Below are 17,104 nucleotides of genomic sequence, written 5' to 3' on the forward strand. Positions count from 1 at the left end.
CCATGATCTTAGACACCTTACATGCCCATATTCGGAGCTACCATTGTGAAGCTAAATATAGGTATTGACCGATATGTAGTGCACACGTGTAATGGCGTCCCCGCACTCAAGTCCCTGGAAAGGTCCCTGAACTATGTGGGGGCACCTTTGCTAGTGCAAGGATGCCCTCACATTTAGTAACTTTGCACCTAACCTTCAGCAAGTGAAGGTTAGACATATATGTGACTTATAAGTTACTTAAGTGCTGTGAAAATTGCTGTGAAATAGTGTGTGCACTATTTCACACAGGCTGTAATGGCAGGCCTGTGGAAGGGTTTGTCTGAGCTCCTTATGGGTGGCAAAAGAAATACTGCAGCCCATAAGGATCTCCTGGAACCCCAGTGCCCTGGATACCTAGGTTCCATATACTAGGGACTTTTAAGGGGGTCCAGTGTGCCAATTGAAATTGGTAAATGAAGTCACTAGCCTACAGTGACAGATTTTAAAGTAGAGGGAGCATAAGCACGGAGGATCTGATTAGCAGAGCATCAGTGACACAGTCAAGCACTATACAGACACTCACATTAGGCCATAGATTATGAGCACTGGGGTCCTGACCAGCAGGATCCCAGTGAGGCAGGCAAAAACATACTGACATACAGGTAAAAATGGGGGTAACATGCCAAGGAAGATGATACTTCCTTACAGGGTGGGTCTAAAGCCTGTTCCCATAACAATCAGAAAAAAAACATTTGTGCTATATTTGTAAGAATAAAGGCCATAGAGTGGGAGACAGCTCCTGTCCTAAGAAAGGCACCAAACCTCCCACCACTACTACAACTAATGCCCCTAGCAATAGCAGTGGTGGTGGTAAGACTATACTACAAATAGTCAATCCAAGGTTGAAACCGGGCTAACTCTGGGAAGTGTAGTGGGAGTTGGTTTAGTTAAGGAAACCACTGAGGCAGTTTTAGTCTCTGATGGTGGCATTGACCTTGCCACCCTCGTTGCTTGTCCCCTTAATAGGAATAAGTACAAGCAGCATCCCCAAATCAATGGCATTCAGGTTGAGGCCTACAGGGACACAGGTGCCAGTGTCACCATGGTGACTGAAAAACTGGTGACCCCTGAGCAACACCTACTTGGTCTTCAGTTCCAAGTGACTGACACCCACAACTATACTGTGAGCTACCCCATGGCATCTCAGCTGGAGTTGGGGGGTAAGGGGGGTTACTGGTTCTAAAGGAAAGTTTAGTGTCCACAGACCTACCTGTAGAGTGTGTACTAGGGAACGACTTGGCACTTCTGTTTGGGCTGAAGTAGATTTAGAGGCCCATGCAGCCATGCTGGGCATTCCTGGGCATATCTTTGCTTTAACAAGGGCTCAGGCCAAAAAGCAAAGAGAACAGGGGAACTTGGATTCTGAAAATATGGACCAAGAGCTTCCCAGAAGCAGGGGTAGAAAGGGTACGAAATTATCTCCTATCCCTCCCTCCAATGACGATTCCCCCTTTGAGGAGGAGGAATTTACTCCTTGAACAGAACCTACAGTTGAAGAACATCAAGCTGACACAGCTGAGCTCTTAGGTGTCTGGAGCCTGCCAGAAAGGAGTTAAGTATGGCTCAAAATACTTGTCCCACACCTGAGGGTTTGAGACAGAAGGCTGTCAAACAGGAAGCAGGGCATGTCAGTGGCACCCACAAGGTGTACTGGGAAAACATGCTCCTGTATTCATAACCTAGGGAACCCAAACCTGGTGCCACCAGGAGACTGGTAATCCCTCTGCAATACAGAGAGTTTTTCTTGACCTTAGCCCATGACATTCCCCTTGCTGGTCACCTGGGCCAAAGCAAACTTTGGGAAAGACTGGTCCCTCATTTTCACTGGCCACATATGTCTGAAGACACAATGGAGTTTGTTTGCTCCTGTGTCACCTCTCAAGCTAGTAGCAAGACAGAGGGCACTCTGAAGGCCCCCTTAATTCTACTTCCAGTGGTTGGTGTACCCTTTGTAAGGGTTAACGTTGTTGGTCCCGTAGACCCTCCCACAGCTTGGGGAAACAGATTTATTTTAGTAGTGGTGGACCATGCCACCAGGTATCCAAAAAACCATACCTGTTGGGACCACTACAGCTCCTGCAGTGGCAAATCCCTCCTGGAAATCTTTTCCAGAGTGGGTTTCCCAAAAGAGGTTGTTTCAGACAGAGGTAGCAACTTCATGTCTGCAAACCTGAAAGAAATGTGGAAAAAGTGTGGTGTAACCTATAAATTCACCACACCTTACCATCCCCAAACAAATGGGTTTGTTGAGTGTTTTAACAAAACACTCAAAGGCATGATTATGGGATTCTCTGAAAAACTCAGGAGGAGGTGGGATGTCCTGTTTCCCGGCCTACGCTTTGCCTACAGGGAAGGTACCCCAGAAGGGAGTGGGCTACAGCCCCTTTAAACTCCCTTTTTGGTCACCCTGTTAGGGATCCACTTGCTCGGGTTTGGAATAACTCTTGAATTCCCCTAAACAAGATATAGTAGACTGTGTACTTGGCCTCAGATCAACGATGGCTGACTACATGAAGAAGGCCAGTAAGAACTTTCAGGCAAGCCAAGAATTGCAGAAGCAGTGGCATGACCAGAAGACTGTCATGACTGTGTACCAACCAGGACAGTAAGTGTGGGTCCTGGAGCCTGTGGCACCCAGAGCACTCCAAGACAAGTGGAATGGACCCCACACCAGAGTGGGGAAAAAAGGGTGAAGTCACTTTTTTAGTTGACCTTGGCACTCCTAGAAGTCCTCTCAGAGTACTTCATGTTAACGGCCTAAAGCCTGACTTAACCCTGCTCATGGGCAATGATGAGGGAGAGGAAGAAGAGTGAACTTCTCCCTGACCTCTTCTCAAATTCTGCAGCTGATGGGTCAGGTGAGGGGGCCGTCTTAGCAGATTTACTCTCCGAGTCTCAAAAGGAAGACTGCAGAAATCTCCTGGGGCAGCTCTGTGAACTGTTTTTCCTTACACCTGGAAAAATCACACGGTGTGAAAACACCATTGATACAGGGGCAGCCTACCTGTCAAGAGTAAAATTCACAGGCAGCCTGACCATGTAAGGGACTGCATCAAAGCAGACGTGCAAAAAAATGCTGGACCTAGGAGTCATTGAGCACTCTGAAAACCTCTGGGCTAGCCCAGTGGTTCTGGTCCCAAAACCCCACTATCAGAATGGGAAAAGAAAGATGAGGTTTTGTGTTGACTGTAGAGGGCTCAATACAGTAACCAAAACAGATGTTCATCCTATCCCCAGGGCAGATGAGCTCATAGATACACTGGCATCTGCCAAGTGTCTTAGCACTTTTGAACTTACTGCTGGTTATTGGCAGATTAAGTTGTCAGAAGATGCTAAACCAAAAACTGCATTCTCCACCATTTGAGGTCCCTACCAATTTACAGTAATGCCCTTTGGTTTGAAAAATGCCACTTTTCAGAAGCTCGTGAACACAGTCCTCCAAGATTTGGAAGCCTACAGTGCAGCATATCTAGATGATATAGCTGTCTTTAGCTCCACCTGGGATGATCACCTGGTCTACCTCTGAACTGTTTTTGAGGTTCTGCAAAACGCAGGCCTTACTATCAAGACTTCAAAGTGCCAGATAGGGCAGGGGAAGGTGGTTTGTCTGGGACACTTAGTAGGTGGGCTACAGATTCAGCCACTACAGGGTAAGATCCAGACCATTTTGGTTTGGACTCCCCCCTACTATACAAACCCAGGTGAGAGGCTTCTTAGGTATCACTGGGTGTTACATGAGGTTCATTAAGAACTATGGCTCCATGTAGCCCCTCTTAATTACCTCACTTCCAAGAAAATGCCTAAAAAGGTATTCTGGGCAGCCATCTGTCAAAAAGCTTTTGAGGAACTTAAACAGGCAATGTGCTCTGCACCTGTTCTAAAAAGCCCTAACTACTCCAAGACGTTCATAGTTCAGACTGATGCTTCAGAGGTAGGGTTTGGGGCAGTTCTCAACTTGATATAGAGGGCCAGGATCAACCAGTAGCTTTCATTAGCAGAAGGTTGACCCCCAGAGAAAAGCATTGGTCAACCATAGAGAGGGGGGCCTTTTCCGTGGTCTGGGCCTTGAAGAAGCTGAGACCATACCTCTTTGGTACTCACTTCATTGTTCAGACAGACCACAAACCTCTCTTATGGCTTAGGTAGATGAAAGTTCAAAACCTCAAATTGTTAAGGTGGTCCATTTCCCTGGAGGGTATGGACTTTACAGTGGAACATAGATCCGAGAGTAACCGCTCCAATGCAGATGGACTCTCCAGATATTTCCACTTAGACCAGGAAGACCCATGTGGGTAAGGTTAGCCTTCTTGTTCCTCAGGGGAGCGGGGGTTGTGTAGGAAAGTAGCCTCTTTCTTGGCATGGTTACTCCCTTTTTCTGCCTGATGTCAGTGTGTTTGACTGTGTTCACTGGGATCCTGGGTGCCCCATTATAAGTTCCTATTATATGGCACCTAGGTACCCAGAGCATTGGGGTTCCAGGGGGATCCGCACGGGCTGCAGCATATATTTTGTCACCCATAGGGAGCCCAAGCAAAGGGTTCTGCAAGACTGCCATTGCAGCCTGCATGAAAAGGTGCAAGCAGCCTGTGTGGAAAGGTGCAAGCACCCTTTCGCTGCCACCTTCCACTGCACCAGGTCACTTATAAGTCACCCCTATAGCAGGCCTTCTTGCCCAGAGGGCAGTATGCAAAGTACCTGTGTTTGAGGGCACCATTGCACTAGTAGAGGTGCCCCCACGAACTCCAACCCCATTTTCCCAGACTTCGTGAGTACATGGACACCATTTTACGTGTGTACTGGACATAGGTCAATACCTATGTCCATCTACATAATGGTAACTCCAAACATAGGCATGTTTGGTATAAACAATTTTGGAATCATACCCCAAGGCTTTTGCAAGCATTGGTTTTATGATTCCATGCACTCTGGGGGCTTCTTAGAGGACACCCAGTATTTCCATGTTTAGCCTTCTGAGGGTTTGCAGGCAGCCCAAGCTGCTGCCACCTCCAAGACAGGTTTATGCCCTCCTACTGCTTGAGCAGCTCAAGCCCAGGAAGGCAGAAGAAAGGATTTCCTTTGGGAGAGGGGTGTTACACCCTCTCCCTTTGGAAATAGGTGTTACAGGCGTGGGATGGGTAGCCTCCCTAAGCCACTGGAAATGCTTTGAAGGGCACATTTGGTGACCACCTTGCATAAACCAGTCTGCGCTGATTCAGGGACCCCCAGTCCCTGCTTTGGCGTGAAACTGGACAAAGGAAAGGGGAGTGACTACTCCCCTGTCCATCACCACCCTGGTGGTGGTGCTCAGAGCTCTTCATGAGGGTCCCTGGGTTTTGCCATCTTGGATTCAAGATTGGCAGGGAACTCTGGGAGCATCTGAGTGGCCAGTGCCAGCAGGTGATTTCAGAGCCCCCTCCTGATAGGTGGTCACCCAACTAGGTGACCAATCCCCCTTTCAGGGCTATTTAGCTTCTATCTCTCGGGTTGGTTCTCAGATTCAGATTGCAAGACTCCCGCAGGATTCCTCTGCAACCTCCACTTCGACTTCTGACCAAAGAATCTGCATCTGGACTCTTCAGGAGTCTACAAGCTGCAACAAAGAAGCAAGACGCCTCCTGCAACATTGTATGTCTGTCTCCTTTTAGCAACTGCAACATTTCCCCGGTCGTGCATCCCATGAGGACAAGCCAGTCTTCAGCCTGCATCGGTCGGAAGAAGGAATCTCCATTGGGCTGAAGGAGTCACTCCCCTGCTTCTGCAGGCACCAACTGCATAGACGAACGGCTGACTTGATCCCCTCTCCTGCTGAGCTTCGTGGATCCTGCATCACGGGTCGTGGACCGAAGTGGTTCGGACGGTCTTCTCTTCCAGCTGTACAACTTGGGTGGAGGTAAGCCTTTGCCTGCCCACGCGGAACAATACCCCTGTGCCCTGCGTCCTTTGCAGCTGCCAAGGCTTGTTAGCATCTTTTCAACAAGCTCTTCAGGCATCTTGAAGCTCCAGCACTTCTTCCTGCGATGTACAGCTCCCTGAAAGGTTCAGGTGGCATGGGAGCCTTTTTCGTTGTGCTGTGTGGGCCTCTTCTGTGACCGTCCTGTCCCTGTCCTGTGGGACTCCTGTAGGTGCTGCCTGGGCTTTTGTGGTCTCTTGTGTTGCTGAGGGTCCCCTCTGAGTCCACTTGGTCCTTCTTGCTCCCTGGGAGCTCCACCTTCTGCTAACCGTGAGTTTTGCACGTGCCAAGGCTTGTTGGCGGAATCAGAAGACTCAAACCCAACTACAATCCTTCTTCCGGCGTGGGACATCACTTACATCTTCCAGAAATTTGACTTTGTCTTCTTGGGTGCGGTGCTGACTTCTTCTTCACCGGTGGCTCACCTCTTGCACCTTCCGCCTGGTTGGGTAGGGGTTTCTGCCCTTCCTGGACTCTGCTGTGCTTCTTGGACATGGTCCCCTTCTTCCACAGGTCCTCTTGTCCAGTAATCCACTGTTGTTTTTTTGCGGTTTTTTCTGGGCTTTGTATCCTTCTTCATCTCTTCTCTGTGTGTGATCTGGTGAATTTACAGTGATTTACTCCTTTCCTGGTCGCTGGGGTGGGTTGTGGTACTTCCCTTTGGCTTTTGTAGAACTCTCAGCTCCCCTGTACACAGTACACTTACCTAGGTGGGGTACCGAAATTCGCATTCCAGTTTCTTACTATATGGTTTGTGCCTCCCTAAGAATTTTTCTCTCTATTGTGATTTTCCCTAATTGCACTGTTTTCTAACTGTTCTTGTGCCTATTTCTGCGTACTAGTGTATATAATGTGTGTATTACTTACCTCCTAAGGGATTAAAGCCTCTATGGTAATTTTGGCATTTGTGTCACCAAAATAAAGTACCTTTAGTTTTGTAACCCTGAGTGTATTCTTTCATGTGTGTAGGTACTGTGTGACTACATTGATATTGCATGAGCATTGCCTGTCTCCTAGATAAGCCTTGTCTGCTTATCCACAGCTACCTCTAGAGAGCCTGGCTTCTAGTCACAGACTACTCTACACTAATAAGGAATACCTGGACCTGGTATAAGGGGTAAGTACCATAGATGCCCACTGTACAGAAGACCAGCCTCCTACACCCTACCTAAGAAGCAGCCTCCCGAGGGCATAAGGGCCCATTCCACCAGGGGAAAAGGTGCAACCACAGCATTAGTCCTGGTTATCTGCCATGCAGCAACATGGGCATCCCTGCACGTTTGCCAAACACTACTGCCTGGGCGGGCAGTCAGTCAGCCGAGCTGTGCATTTCGCCTGTTCGGTCCTACCAGACTTTTTAGTCTGAAACATTGTCGTCAGCTCACAACTAGGAGGATATGGCTTGAGTATCTAGTCAAAGGTAAGGAACCTGCAGCTAGAAGTCTCTCTATCAGATTAATAAGTTACTTACCTTCTGCAACGCATTATCTGGTACAGACTCTTAACTTGCTGCAGATTCCTTACACCCAGCTATGCCTTACTGCTCTGCTGACTTGTTACTAGGGTTAGGGTGATTCCTTTTTGAGGGCCCTAGATGTGACACATATTGCTCCAGTTCTTGACATGACTCTGTGCTTCTAGCATGGAATGTTACGATAAAAGTAACTGACACCTGTGTGCCTATGTAGGTGGACACAACGTCACTTCCCGCACCAGTGATGCCATGCAGAGCCTTATGGAGCCACTCGATGATGCATGCAAAAGGTTTTGCTCATTAAAAGTTTTCGGATCCAGCCTGACACCTGGGAAAGTAAGGTATCTGTAGCTGGATAGTCTATACCAGATAATGCATTACCGACGGTAAGTAACTTGTTCATTTAGGATTGGTATGGACATAAGAGGATAAAAGCATTTAGTCAGTATCGTCCAAGACACAAATTTATCAATTTGGATTCTAATGCTTTTTGCTTTTTCATACCCACCTCACTCACTCCACATGAAGTCTAACTTATAGCACCAATTGGATGCATTGCGCTCTCAGAAAGGTAGCCCTTTCATGCCTGTATTACTGTTTTTTTTAACTTGTTGCTTGCATTACCCTCCTTATTTTTCTGGGGTCTATATGAACTGTTAGCATAGCTCATTTGCAGTGTGGGCTAGAGGAGAGTGGCACTTGATGCAGAAGGTTTGTGAGCTTAGTTAGAACTGTAATATCTAGTCACTCAACTCTAATGGCTGAGCAGATTACTTTAGGGAAAGCAAGCTCGAAGAGCAAGCCCCAAAAGCACCATCATTTTAAGTGGAGAAACTGAACACCTTACTATTCACAAACTCCTTTTGCTCTCTTATCCTCTGCTCTGCCAAGTAGCACTGTGATGTTTTTCACGACCACTGAGCCTTATAAGATGGTCACTTTCTGCACCCCGGCAGTTCCAGTACCTGGCCTGCCTTCCCCTTCTGGCCACACTACATCATCGTACCTCACCCAGTGCACGAGTCCAGTATAGTGACCATGGGTGACTCCTTTTATGAAGCCAGTTACTTGCCTTCACAGAACTTATGGATAATCATGACGTCCACTAGCTACTATATAACACTATCTAGGGCACCTTATATAGCTTATGACCAATTAAAAATTCTTCCCCTGTGCCTCACGTTATACACCTGTACATAATGGGTCTCGGGCATAAGCATATCTCATGGTTCTGTGGGGCCTCAATCCCACAGCGTTCCCCTATATTAACTCAAGAAGCAGATTGGAAAAGGATGGTAGAGCTTTTCATGACAAATGGTCCCTAACATTTTTACCCCATTCAATTTCCATTAACACAAAATTTAAGCTGTTACTATACTTCATGCTGCACAAGGCATACCTATACCCCAAAACCATCAGAAGATGTTTCCGACAAGCAGCATCCTCATGTCCCAGTTGCTCAGCCCAAGTAACTGACTTCCCATGCATGCTTTGGACTTGCACACTCCTAAGATCATATTGGACCAATAGTATTAATCTACTGACCTCCATCACAGCCAACCCCATTCCCCTTGACTGCCTTTAATAGAACTGGTTATATATCAAAGGTCCAAGAAAGACCACACAGCCACAAGACTGGCTAACCTGGCACTCCTACTAGCTAAACAAGCAACTACTTCCCAACGGAAGTTGAACTCCACTCCCCACCCCATATCAGCCTAGCTGCAGACCCCTTTAAAATGGGCCAATGCTGGGTGCTCTGCACTACGCAGAGAAGTAGTGAGGGGGTGAGGGAAGCTGGCCCTCTATGTTGTGTGCAAACCTAGGCACACTGTGCAGGGGGTCCAGGTAACCACACGCTGGTTTCCAGAGGTAAAATTAGACCACCTAATGCTCCAATTTTTAAGGAAGCTGGTCGAGCAGTTGGGCTAATCCAGGAGATGTGCTAAGAATTTGCTGTACTCACAAATCCAATCATGCACCACACACACTCAATGAATAAGTTGAGACCAGATTTTATAAAAATACTTCAGACTTTTATGTACATTTTAAGACCAAGATCTTTAGACTACGTTGACTTTTCGAAGTTTTGATAAAGTTAGCCTTTCTGTGCGTAATTACGCACCATTGGAATCAATGCACAGTCACCTTCAAATGCATAAACAATGGTACAGTTGGGAAGTCTCTTCTTTTGCACGATGGTCGCAGCAGTCAGTGGGCATCTTGTGCCGGCTGGAGAGCCTCGGGCGGCTACCAGTTCCGGCGGGAGCAGCGTTGGAAAGTCTCTTGGCACAGGGACAGGGCCACTTGGAAAAGGAGCTGGTTTGCAGATTTAAAGATGGTGCCTTGAGGTCCCCTTGGGCTGTTGAGGTTGCAAGGGGTTGGGGACCTGTGGAGTACAACTGGTTCCTCATTGCAGCTCAGCCGGATGTAGGGCGAGTTGGAGATCCAGGAGCTGTGCGCAAAGGAGACCTTTGGAGCTGGAGGTGAGTCTCTTCGAGAGCTGCTTACAGGACAACGGGGGCACTCTGGTCAGAGGTCTGGGTTGTTCCTGAAGTCCCTCAATTGGGGCTTCCTCCTGATCCTTTTTCAGCTCAGAGGCAGCTGGTTTTCTGGTTGTCAGATATCAGCTGACCAGTACCCAAGGTATTGGTGTAACTCGGCCACTGGAGGGCGCAGTGCCCCCATACTTGGCACACTTGTAGGTTACGTCCGGGCGGTCGTCTGTGTGTCGTTGGGTCCGTCTGCGACTTCCTGTTGCAGAGATATCAGCCGGTCAGTGAATTGACCTTAATTGACTTGTTGGTTCTTGGTTGGTTTTTGAGTGGTGTTTCTACTCAGAAGGGAGATCTGGGGTGATTATTGTTAAGCCTGGGGGTCCCCTGGGTTCCTTGGGGTCGGTCCAGTGTTCAGCTCCTACGCAGCGGCGATTTTCAGGTCCTGGGTGCAGCAGGCAGGGTTTGGCGCCTTTTCTTGTGCAGCAGGACAACAGTTCTCTTGCTATGGATCTTCTTTGGAGCGGGTCTACTTTGTCTTTTCAAATCCGATTTCTTGGTCTAGGGGAGCCCACTTAATACTGAATTTACTGGGCGTGTTAGGGGAAACCCGGTAGTGCCCAATGGGACACTTACCCTTGGGTGGCCAACCTACTACAGTGACCACTTCCTGTGGGAAGGGTCACTTCCCTAAACCTTATTGGCTATTTTCCTGCCATCCAACAAGGAGGAAAATGAAATGGAGGGTGCACTTCGCCTGCAAGCCCCTAAGGGTGGTATGTGCTCAGTGAGACCCCTCCTCCTACCCTTTGTGTGGTTTTCCTGCCTTTGCTCCCTCCAGAAGTTGGGGATTGCAAAGGGGGAGGCCATCTGCTGCTAGCAGCAGGCCTGGGGATGGAGTTTCAAGGGCAGTAACCCTTTGAAGCTCACTGCCAGGGCAGTGCACATTCCTTAGGTAGGGGATGTTAGCTCCTCCACCCAGGAAGGGCTTTGTTTCACAAACCAGAAAGACAGGGCTCTCCCCCAAGGTTGTATATTGGCTGTCTTGATGTGGCAGGCTTGCTGGAACCAGTCAACAACCCTGCCAGGGTAGTTCATTTTTGCACTTCTAAGGTGACCCCTGGGTACATTTTATAATAGATCCAGTACTGGTACCAGTTTGGATTTATCATTCTGAGTTGTTTGATACCAAACAACGCAATGTTATAAGTAGTCATTATATAGCTGGGAATCTTGTATTGACCAGCGTCCAGCACATATATTAAAATGGCTGCTCTGTTCACTCACTATGTCCAAGGTTTGGCAAGCACACAGTGGGGGCATATTGCTCATTCAGCTATGCCCTCACATATAGTATGGTGCACCCTGCCTTAGGGTTAGAAGGCCTGCTAGAGGAGTGACTTATCCATAACATATGCAGTGTAGGGTGGACAGGGCACACAGGGAGTGTGCCATGTTGAGTTTGAGTTTTAGGTTTGTACCAGGACACTCAGCACTGCAATGCCAGTGCTGGGTGCATCTGGATGCCTGACCGTAGAGGGTGGCACAGTCAGTGCTTCTGCCCTCCGGGGTCTACCCATAGTACCTGATGCCCTGGGTACCTAAGTACCTTTTACTAGGTACTTATAGTGGTAGCCAAATGTGTATCCAATTACTTTTACAATGTTTTAGGGAAAGAACACTGGCAGTGGGAACCTGGTTAACAGGATCCAAGTGCACTCCAGTCCAAGTTGCATTCAGAAACCAGGCAAAAAGTGGGGTGTACTGCAACAAGGTGCCGGTTTGCCACAGGGAGCTCAGCAAAGAGCACCTCACAGCAAGTTGAGACTTCTTCTTGAGCAGTTGAAAGGGACTGTATCTGAGGAAGGTCCTCCAAGAGAACGCAATGTCAACTCATTCCACAAGTTGGCCTCACCTCTTAACTAATAGACATCACCTAAGATTTGAAACATTTGTTCTATTAATTTGACTGCCCCACGCACCACCTTCACCAACATCATCAACTTCCTGTGTTACCATGCTTCCTATCCTCTCCCAAGTTACTCACATCCATATTTGGGTCATCAAAGATCCCTAGTTCCCTTCTACTCCTCCCCTTCACCATCCTCCTGTTGCATCTGTAGGAGGCTGGCCTAGTTTGTAGTGGGTACCTTGGGTACTTACACCTTATACCAGGTCCAGTTATCCCTTATTAGTGAAATGTAGTAGTGTTCTAGCAGCTTAGGCTGATAGAGGTAGCTGTAGCAGAGCAGCTTAGGCTGAACTAGGAGACATGCAAAGCTCCTGCAATACCACTATAGTTACACAGTACTTATACACAAGTAAAGACAATACTCCGTGTTACCAAAAATAAAGGTACTTTATTTTAGTGACACTAAATATCTTAGAGGCAATTCCTCCTTCTGGAGGTAAGTATTATACACTAGACACCAAAATAAAGTAAGTAATTAGACCTAGGATAGTGCAAACAATAGGAAATGCTATAGAATGCAATGGGAGAAAATAGGTCATTGGGCAACACAAACCATATACTAAGAAAGTGGAATGCAAATCACGAATTCTCCCCCCCCCTAGACAAGTGTAGTGTGTAGAGAATCACTGGGAGAGTAAGAAAACCACAAAGGTGAGTAAAATACCCCACCCCAGAGCTCAGGAAAGTATGAGTAAAGTACTGCAAGTTTCCTTAGGACACACTACAAGTCGTGATTCGAGTTACTGCAAGACTGCAAACAACAAATGGTGGATTCCTGGACCTGAAGACCTGTTAAGAGAGGAGACCAAGTCCAGAAGTTGCAGAAGATTCCAGGAAGGACAGAAGTCCCTGCCAACCTAGAAGAAGGTGCCAAAGAGGAGTCTCCGGTTGGAAGAAGAGTGTAGAAATGCACCAAGGGCAGATGACTGCGGGTTCCTGCATGATTCAGTGGATGTCCCATGTGAAGATGTTGGATGCAGGCGAGTTTCGCCACTGAATTTGTCCAACAAGCCTTCATTCAAGCAGGGTCGCAGATTGCGGCAAAGTGCTGCTGCCTGGACTCAGGAGGGACCTGGGACCCTCAACTCAGACTGAGGAGGCAGAGGGTGCTCCCAACACGGGAGGGAACCCACAGATGACCAGGCAGCATCCACAGAGGTCCCAGGACACAGGGACAAAGAAGGTGCAAATTGCAGTTGTTGCAGCACTACAAAAGAAGGTCCCACGCTGCCGGAGAACAACTCAGTGAGTTGAGCGGCGCAGGATAGAGTGCTGGGACCTGGGCCAGGCTGTGCACGAAGGATTCTTGCAAACAGTGCACAGAGACCTCAGGAGGTGAAGATGACACGGTGCACAGGGGTACTGTCACAAACGGGGAAGGCAAGCTCTTACCTCCTCCAAAGCAGGACCTTAGGGCAGTCTGTGTCGAAGGGGTCCACCACCTCTGTTCCAAGGAGCATGCTCGTCGCCAGGAGAGGAGTCCAAGAGAACCAGTCGTCTTAGAAGGTGCCTGCTGAAGCAGGGAAGTGACTCCGTCACTTCACAGGAGATTTCTTCGGTCCTTCTGGTGCAGGGTGAAGACCGGGAGTCCCCAGAGCGTGCACACCGTGGAAACTGTTGCAGTTGCTGGCTGGAGCTGAAGTTGCAGAGGAAAAGTAGCCCTTCTGGATAGTTTGTTGCTGTTACAGCGGTTCCTGGAGCAGTATGCGGGGGATCAGAGGATGAAGTAGTATTTGCAGAGGATTTCTGATGGAAACTTGCAAGCAGAAGCTAAAGAGAAACACGCAGGAGAGACTCTAAATAGCCCTGAGAGGGGGATTAGCTAACTTATCAGGTATGGACCTATCAGGAGGGGTCTAGGACGTCACCTGCTGGCACTGGCCACTCAGAGGCCTCCAGAGTGTCCCCACACCTTGGAAAACAATATGGCTTAAGTCTGGGACACAGTGGAGGAGCTCTGGGCACCACCCCTGGGGTCGTGATGACCAGGGGAGTGGTCACTCCCGTTTACTTTGTCCATTTGTGCGCCAGAGCAGGGACTGAGGGTCCCTGAACCGGTGTAGACTGGCTTATGCAAGAAGGACACTATCTGTGCCCTTCAAAGCATTTCCAGAGGCTCTGGAGGCTAACCACCCAAGCCTGTAACACCTACTTCCAAAGGGAGAAGGTGTATCACCCTCCTTCCAAAGGAAATGCTTTGTTCTGTCTTCTTGGGACTTAGCTGCTCAAATCCCAGGAGGGCAGAACCCTGTCTGTGAGGTGGCAGCAGCTGCAGTGTAAGCCTCAGAGATCTGGTTTGGCAGTACTGGGGGTCCATAGTGGAGCCCCCATAACACCATAACACATGGAATTAGTTCCCCAATACCAGGTTTGGAATGGGGTGATCTTAGACACCTTACATGGCCATATTCGGGGTTACCATTGTGAAACTACATACAGTTATTGACCTATATGTAGTGCACGTGTGTAATGGTGTCCCAGCACTCACAAAGTCTGAAGATTTGGCCCTGGGCAGCATGGGGGCACCTTTGCTAGTGCAAGGGTGCCCTCACACTTAGTAACTTTGCACCTAGCCTTGAAGTAAATGAAGGTTAGACATATAGGTGACTTATAAGTTGCTTAAGTGCAGTGAAAATGGTTGCGAAATAGTGTGTGCACTATTTCACGCAGGCTGCAGTGGCAGTCCTGTGAAAGGGTTTGTCTGAGCTCCTTATTGGTGGCAAAAGAAATGCTGCAGTGCATAAGGATCTCCTGGAACCCCAATGCCCTAGGTACCATATACTAGGGACTTATGAGGGGAGTCCAGTGTGGCAATTGAAATTGTTAAATTACGTCACTAGCCTATAGTGACAAATTTAGAAGCAGAGAGAGCATAATCTCTGAGGTTCTGGTTAGCAGAGCCTCAGTGATACCGTTACGCACTACTGACAACACACACATTAGGCCACAAACTATGAGCACTGTGGTCCTGGCTAGCAGGATCCCAGTGACACAGTAAAAACACTCTCACACACACTCACAAACAGGCCAAAAGTGGGGGTAACCATGCTAGAAAGTGGCTACTTTCTCAGTCTCATTCAGCAGTTCAAATACTTTGTTATTTACCATAAAGACATTAATTAAACCACCCAATCCAAGAAACTACAGACATATGCATAAGAGTTAATTTAAATGGATAATACCTTATGTAGTAGTCAAGCTAAATTTACCAGTGCAAGTACCTAAGACATGATCACTGTCCTAATAAAAGCTATGCATCATTGTTCTTCTGTGAGACCACTTTTGTCACTTGTAACCGGGTTTGAGGAGTTGGTTTGGTTAAAAAAGATATGAGCCTCCAGAGGAGTACCCAACTTTCCAGAAACAAGCACCAAAAACTAACTGTGAGCACTTTAGCAGTCAGAAAAAGGGAAAGAAAAGAATTGAGCATTGATATTTTGAACATTGTTTAGGAGGACTAACTTGAACTGAACAATAACGCTACCATGGCATCTACTTTTGCAGGTTTTCTTGTCATATACAAAGTTTTGCTGTTCATTCTGAAGTCTGCTTCTTGCACCGCCAAATATGTGGCAGCCTTCCTTCACAGAGAGAAAATGTTCACATGCCGGTACTTTGACGATTGGCTACACAAATGTTGCACTTCTCTACCTACTAGGTGAACAAGAGAATTGTTCGAAATCCTCAGCTCCTTCAGTTCAAAACCTCTTGTATCCAGGAGCATTCCTTAACACAGTTTCAGCAAGTGTCTTTTTCTGTGGAGATATCTATAGTCTCACAGAAGTGCCAGCAGATCCTGCTGTCTCGTATCACAACGGATCAATAAATGTCCTCTTGTCTATCCTGAATGGCAATAGAGATATTCATTGGTCACAGTTAAAGGCTCCCTATGAGGCTGCTGTGGCAATGCCTGAGGGATCGCTGGTGACAAAGGCAGAACATCTGGGACAACAAACCTCATTTCTTTCCAGCAGGGGTGCATATGCTAGTGTCTCAAGAGAAACTCCTTCAATCAGATTCCTTTTTCATTAGGTGTCCTATACACAAACCATTGCAACTGATGCCTCCCTTTTGGGATGAAGAGGTTGCCTGTACCATCTGAAGGTACACAACCTTTGGTAGGAAGGAGAGTGTAGGTACAACAATCTCTTGCATTCAGAGTGGTGCAGCTAGCTCTGGAGATTTTGCTTCCGTAGTTAAAAACAGTAAGGATTCCGGTTCAAATACAAAGCACCACCATGAAACACAACCTCAGGAAACACTGGGGCAAGAGATCTAGGCTCTTTCACTGTGGCAACTAAGCAGCTTGAATTATTAACCATCTCCTTACATTGGTAATTCTCACAAATGATTGTTTTGCTGTGTCAAAAAAAGCACAGTACTCAATTACTCTCCCAGGGATCTGTTTGATGGACAATGCCCGTCTGTGTCTGTAAAATGTGTAGTTAGTTTGAGGACCAAGAGAGGTACTCTTTAGGAGAATGCACACCTCTGCTTTGGCTGTAAAAAAAAAAAAAAGGCTTCAGTTGTGTTGCTGTGTTTCTATGGTTTCCACTTTGTCATCTCCACCAATTATTTCACCCATTCTTTCCCATGTAAACCTCCCTTGTTTCCTCAAACAGTGCATTGCAATGGTTAGAAGCCATCATGTGGTGCCCATCAGTCTGTGTACAAGGGCTCTCATACTTGTAGTGCATGGGTAATTTTCTCCATGTCTCGCTACCCTAACTTTGTACCTCCAGTGTGTTTAGTTTGGATGACAGTGTTGAAGTTTCAAATCCCCTTTAAGCATGATTTTGAGACAGATGTGTACCCTGTTGCTTAAGTGACCTTAACACCATAGTAGTTTTTTCCCCTGGTTCTTTAGTCATCAAAATCTGCTAGTGAGCCAGGTCCAGATTTGTCTGCTATATCTTTAACAGATCGGTAGTTGCAGGTCAGATTGACTGATGCTGTATTTCTCCGTATCTATGGTCTTGATGTAAATTATCTCAGCAGCTTAATTGTTGAAATTGTTTGCTTCGACTCAGTCTTCAATAGCCTCAGAGACCTTCCCCTGACCGTTAATCTTTTAAAAGTCTTTCTGCTCCGCATTGTCTTTAGACATTGATGCTTATATATTGTTTTGACAACTTTGTGAACACTGTTCACAATAACATCTGTAATCTTTGTTG

The 17,104-nt window shown here is 47.3% G+C and overlaps 1 protein-coding gene across 3 annotated transcripts in view; it reads left to right on the forward strand.

The window, feature by feature from the left end:
* LOC138285541 (proteoglycan 4-like) overlaps window positions 1-17,104 on the forward strand; it is a 788,550-nt gene that overhangs the window by 135,666 nt on the left and 635,780 nt on the right. The window lies entirely within an intron of this gene.

Source organism: Pleurodeles waltl, chromosome 3_1, assembly GCF_031143425.1.
Source record: "Pleurodeles waltl isolate 20211129_DDA chromosome 3_1, aPleWal1.hap1.20221129, whole genome shotgun sequence".
Lineage (NCBI taxonomy): Eukaryota > Metazoa > Chordata > Amphibia > Caudata > Salamandridae > Pleurodeles > Pleurodeles waltl.